The sequence below is a fragment of the Myotis brandtii genome, unplaced genomic scaffold (assembly GCF_000412655.1).
Source record: "Myotis brandtii unplaced genomic scaffold, ASM41265v1 scaffold105, whole genome shotgun sequence".
NCBI classification, from domain to species: domain Eukaryota; kingdom Metazoa; phylum Chordata; class Mammalia; order Chiroptera; family Vespertilionidae; genus Myotis; species Myotis brandtii.
The window spans coordinates 2,701,314-2,707,547 of record NW_005353538.1 but is presented as its reverse complement, the minus strand read 5'-3'; the positions used below and the strand labels follow the sequence as shown (position 1 = coordinate 2,707,547).

The 6,234-nt window shown below is 39.9% G+C and overlaps 1 protein-coding gene across 1 annotated transcript in view; it reads left to right on the top strand.

Annotated features, from left to right (window-relative positions):
* PAFAH1B2 (platelet-activating factor acetylhydrolase 1b, catalytic subunit 2 (30kDa)) overlaps positions 1–6,234 on the top strand; it is a 40,959-nt gene that overhangs the window by 7,186 nt on the left and 27,539 nt on the right. The gene's annotated exons all lie outside the window — the stretch shown is intronic.

The following is a 6,234-nucleotide window of genomic DNA, read 5'->3' as shown; positions in this document are numbered from 1 at the left end:
TCCCGCCGCCCCGGCGTTGCCTGTCCTCATTCACACGCAGACCGTGAGAAAACCAGACATTGCCATGCGCCGCCCCATGGGGTCGGGAAGACGGCCTGGCCCGGGACCTCCAGCAGCTCTCTCCGTGCCCCTTGCGGTGCGGGAGGGGGCTGGGGGGAGGAGAGGAGGCCGAGGACGGTCCCGGAGCCTCGGAGCGGCCCCGCCTCGGGTAAGCCCGCGTCTTGGGTTCTGCTCCGGGCACATTGTTCTCATACAAAGGCCGCTTCCTCGCGGGCAGCGGGAGAGGATAAGGGATCCCCGCTCTCATTCGCTGGCTTGGGCTTTGGATAATAAATTATGGATGTGCTGGAACCTGGGGACCCTCCCGCCAGCCCCGAGGCAGGGCATTCAGGGGGAGGCCTGCCTTCCCTTCAGGACCACCCGCCCGCCAGCTGCCTCGGAAAGGAACGGAGAGTCAGGTCCGGTCCGGGTGGAAGCGTCTGAAGCTTCATTCTCGGTGCGAATTTCCCTCCGTTTCCTGGTTAAACCACAGAAGCACCCACGCGGCTTGAGAGCGTGAAGTTAATGCTGTGTTGGACCCGGCTTCTGAGGAGACCGCTGTCGCGTGCCTGGCGGAGGCCTCCGGGAGCTGGTGTCGCTGTCCTAGCGCAGTTACGGAGGAAGGCAGGCGGTGCGGGGAGCTGGGGTGCTGTGCCCTCCTCATCCCCCCAGAAAACCCCTGCTAATGCGGTGAGGCTCACCTGGAACAGCCCCTCCTGCTCGGCTAACAAAACTCGTGCTCGTCTGGCCTTGGTCTCCCTTAGGCTGGGTATTTCCAACTGCACCTGCAGCTGGGATCTCAGAAGTCAGTGCTGCGCAGGGGAGATGATTGGGAGTCAGGAAGGTGAGGTGGCAGTCACATCCCTCCCTGTGTTATTGATTACAGCTTGGCCATGCTGAATGCCCTGTGTCACAATAGCGCTCTCCACCTGAGGGAAAACCCAGAATCACTCAGGTTTTTGTGACCTACCCCAGGCTCCTCTCTGGATAGCTTTCTTTCTCTCTCTCTCTCTCTTTTTCTTTTTTTGTAAAGAATATAACAGTTTATTTTATTCAACTCTCAAATTATTTGAATCTTCTGAATGAACCAGGTTGTACATTTCCATCCTGGTTCTTAAAGAGGAGATTGCATGGGCTTGTGGCTGTTTTTCTTTACCTGATGTTTAAAAACGTCACCAAGCCATAGGCATCTGTAAAACTGAAAGCTACTTTGTATTGTAAGATTTTGATTTGTCAAAATAATACACAATCCAAGTGTCTGTAGGTACAGAGAAACAAGTTTTTGCTCACTTTGCCCTTATAGAGGAAAAAGAAGGGTGACTTTGTAGTCATAGTTTAAAAAGAAAAAGAAAAAGACTAGCTAATTGGGAATATTATGTGATCTTCTCCCAGTTCTACCTGCCTGGTAGTCTCAAATAAATGACATTTTGTTCCTCAGTTTCTCTGTTCATACAGCTTTTTATTTTGCACATGAAAAAATTTAGGACCAAGATGAAAGTATTTTGCTGAGGGTATCAGAATGCCATTAAGTTGGGGTAATGGTAATAGAAGATATAAGTAAATTGGCTTAGTAAAATAGAATTTGTCATTGTTCCATGTACTCCAAGCATGTCAAACTCAAAGGCTAACACGGGCCAAATAAACAAGGTTTAAGTTTATGTGGGCCGCAAAAAAAAAAAAAAAAAGCTTCAATTTTCACAGAAACTGCACCTGTAGGTTTATTTCGATAGAGACATGCTGAATACAAAGGGCTGAAATAAATGAGTAATCATTAACATAAAATAATAGAACATTTTAATAAAAATTAATATTTTTTCTTGAACATTAACTATCAGACACTAAATAACTGCACAAATTAATAAGCGTAACACAAATAAACCTATTTTTCTTATTCTCCAGAAGAGAAATATTTCCTGTTGTGCACACCAAACAAGTCAGTCCAAGACTAATGACGTGGCCATCAGCTGCTAACGTATTTGCTGCTAGTGTTAGTGGAGAGAAATGGTGTGCCTGAGCGTATGGCGTGTAAGGGAAGTGAATGCAACACGATTATAATCATCAGTCATTAGCGAACATTCTAGTTTGTTATTAATAATTGTGTATAACAGGATATTGTAGAAATTAAGTTACGAAATTTTTATTAAAACGTTTCTTACAGCCCTGGCTGGTGTGGCTCAGTCGGTTAGAGCATTGTCCCCTGCACCAAAAGGTGGTGGGTTCAATTCCCAGTCAAGGCACATACCCTGGTTTCAGGTTTGATCCCCGGTCAGGGCAACCAATTGATGTTTCTCTCTCACATCAATGCTTCTCTCTCTCTCCCTTTCTCTAAAAGCAATTAAAAAAAAAAAAAAGAAATATCCTCATGGGGGGATTGAAAATGTTTCTTACATACCGTTATATTGGCTGGGCCGCAAAAATATTCGTTGTGGGCTGCGTGCAGCCCCAAGGGCCACGAGTTTGACATGCTTGATGTACTCTTTCTAATGTCCATTGCTCAAGAGTAATAGGCCTTGGAGGTATATCACCCAGAGTTTAAATCCCAGCTCTTCCTATCTCAGAGTTCCCTAAAACTGAGGTTTAGTTTTATTTAAATAACAGAGCTCCTATCCTAGCACACTATCTTGTCAATAGTAAGTTCTTAATAAAACTTACTTGCAATTATTATTCTAAATCAGTTGTTTACTTGTTGGAAGAACTTTGAAAATCCATGTCTGTAAAATGAATCATAGGCCTAAATAGATCTTACAGTATAAACCACTGGTCTTGAAAGTAGAGTATGTGCACACACTGGCATGCATAAGAGGATACATTGTAATACAGGAGAAAATTTAGAACTTCTTTCATTTAATTTTTATCTATAAAAGGAAAAAGTAAACCTTGCTAATACATATGTTATATACAGATTAAAAATTTCACATAAATACACATATTGGGATGCATTTTTTAAAGTTTCTAAAACAAAAAAATGTTTGGACCACACTAATCTGGACCAGTCTTTACTCATCTGCTTTAGTTCACTTTATGCTTTCCTATTAGGTATTCACCTAGCCTCTCTTTTGACTCTTCGTTGGAGGAATCTGCCTTGAAAGACAGGCCATGTGGTTTTGTAGTCATATTTGTTAGAAACTTGACTCACTCTATATTCTATCCAAGGCTTTATCTTCATCTTTGGAGATATGCAGAATAATCCTAATATCCCTTCCTAGTACTCTTTGAATACTTTGACAGCTCTTTATGTCCTGTGTCTTCTGCCTCTTCCCCAACCAGTTTTTCTATAGATATCTAGTTTATACATACCCATTTTTAAAAAACTGTTCTAATATGAAAGGTTTTCAAATTTCTCATCATCTTGGCCCATTTCCTCTAGACACTCTCCAGTTGTCAAAATTCTTTATAAGTTTTTCAACAAGATTTGAACATGGTATCCCAAGAACTACAATGAGCTTAAGGGCCTACCTGCACTTTGTCTTTATGCGGTGAGGGATGTATTTGAATACATTTTATTATGAAGGTATTCATATTGATAGTTTGACATTCTTGCTCTTTATTTTTTTATTTTATTGATTTTTGAGAGGAAGGGAGAGAGAGAGAGAGAAACATCAATGATGAGAATCACTGATTGGCTGCCTCCTGCACACCCCCTACTGGGGATCAAGCCCATACATCCCAGGCAAGTGCCCTTGACTAGAATTGAACCCGGGGCCCTTTAGTCTTCAGGCCAACGCTCTATCCACTGAGCTAAACCGGCTAGGGCTGTCACTCTTGCTCTTTAAACAATCCCCAGTAAAAATAGTTTCAATTATATAATAGTGAGAGTAGGAGAGATTATTTTTCTCCTTCAGTAGTGATTCTCAATTATACTCTTTTTAAACTCTGTGTAAAAGTTCACTTTTGCCTCAAAATACCTAACATGTTAAGTGTTTCCCCAGGTGGGAAAATAAATAGAAAAAACTAATGAAATGGTTGGGTTTCTTAAATCTAATTTAAAAGTTAAGTTAGGAAATAGATTTTTTCAGTTAGTGAGTGGAAAATGGAGCTGATTGTTCTTCTATTTCTTTACATTATATGTCTAATTTTGAAATCCATAAGGTGGAAAATGTTGATTGCCCTTTATATATCTTAAGGCCAGTAGAGCTTGTGATCAGCAGGGAAGTAAGGTACTTTTTAAATTAAAACTATTATTAAACACTAGAGGCCTGATGTACAAAATTCGTGCAAGGGTCTGGGCCCTTGCAGCCCCAGTTTCGTCTGGAAGGTTGTTTGGCTGTCCAGTCTAAATAGCATATGATGCTTTTATTATTATAGATTATGTCATATTTAACCTGAATAGCAGACTTAATTCTGTAATTGAACTTAGACCCAAAGACACTTTCATAGATGTTTTATGGGTTTAAAAAAGTGAAAACCTAAGATTAAACAATTCTACATGGCTATTTGTTTTAGTCCCTTTAATCATTTTTCTTTTTCCTTTATGCGTCTTTTAATTTTTCCATACCTTTTTAAGACATTGATACTCCAAACATATCATACATAGTCTGATTGGAGCTATATAAATTCATCTTGTAGTTCTTCCTGATTCTTGTATTTTAACATTGATGTTTTTAGCTCTGTATAGTATTTAAGTATGTCTTTTGAATGAAATTATTAGATGTAGGGCCCCCTTTAGGGAGTCATCTATGAATTCTTTTGTGATCAGTGGGCCAGATGTGTGGCAGGGGTGGTCAGACAAACCTAATTTCAGTCACTCACCATGCAAATTACCTAAATTGTCTGATCCTCATTTTTCTCATTTTTGTGAGGATTGGATACAAAACACATATAGTCCTTCATAGAAGGATGTTATTTTTTTGATAGTTGCAAATTTTAGTAATCTAAAGAAATATATACATAGAGAGTGGGTGGTATTTTACATCTTCAGTCAGATATGGGTCTAGACGTGAGCCTTATTTTTTTTAGACCTAGTATAATTTAGAGCTGCACTAATTTGTTTATATAAATCAGTAAAACTCAGTCCTCCTTCCAAGAAAGTTTAGCTGTATTTGAGGATGGCAAAAGAAGGAAAAAGATGAGTATGGCTCCTTTTTTTTTTTTTAAGGCTACTAATAAAAACTTTATTTGCAAATGTTGACATAGTGTTTAAGTCAAAATTGAAAGCAACGATAAGCAACTCCTTTGCATAGTTATTACCTCTAACCAAGGCATAATAAGAATTCACTTGGACAGATATCTCTCATAACCTACCTAAAAACAGGATAGTTCATAAATTCTCTAAATTGTTCTTTTCTACTGTGGTCAGTCCTTGATCTTTAGCTGTAAAACCTAGTAAACTATGGCATACTCTAATGCTAGTATTTTAAGTTACCGAAAACCTCTATAAATTTAGCATTATTCCTCAAATCTGGGCAGTTTTCTCATTCTGAATGCTTAAATATTTAGACCACAAACTGAAATACCAGTAGAAAAACATTCATCTTTAGACAGGTTGTACAGTTAACACATGGCAAGAAACTAACAAAATTTAAAAATCTAGAACATACAAATACTTGAAAGTGGCCTCCTTTTTTATAAGCCACAAAAACCCAAGATTTTTCCCTTTTTCATCATCCTTTGCATTTGCCAAGTGCCCTCTTTAGCCTAATGTCTCTAATATGTATTCTCCATTGTTGGTTGAAAGCAGTCTGGTTTCTTATTTGTCTTTCTAGAACAGGGGTGGGGAACGTCTGGCCTGTGGGCAGTATAAGGCCTGTGAGATCATTTGGTCTGGCCCTGCCAAGGCATTATGGGTGAGTTAATTAAACATTTGACCAAATATAGCAGGCTAATTTTTAAGTTGTTAATTTTGTATGGCTCATAAATGATGTTATAAATACTCAAATGGCCCTTGGCAGAAAAAAGATTCCCCACACCTGTTCTAGAAGATGAGAATTTCTAATTTTTCTGAATTTCACTTATTCTTTCATCTCCACTATGAGATGCCATCTTTGTGTTCATTGTTAATAAAATTTTCTTATTGGAGACCTTTCATAAGTAAAAATACCTAGTAAATGTCAAGAACCAGGGCCAAGGTTGCAATGGCCCTGGTGAGGTTGAAAAGGCCCATGTGAGGTTGAGACGGCCCCGGTGAGGTCGAGAAGGCCCTGGTGAGGTCGAGACGGCCCGGAGAGGTCGAGACGGCCCCGGTGAGGTTGAGACGGC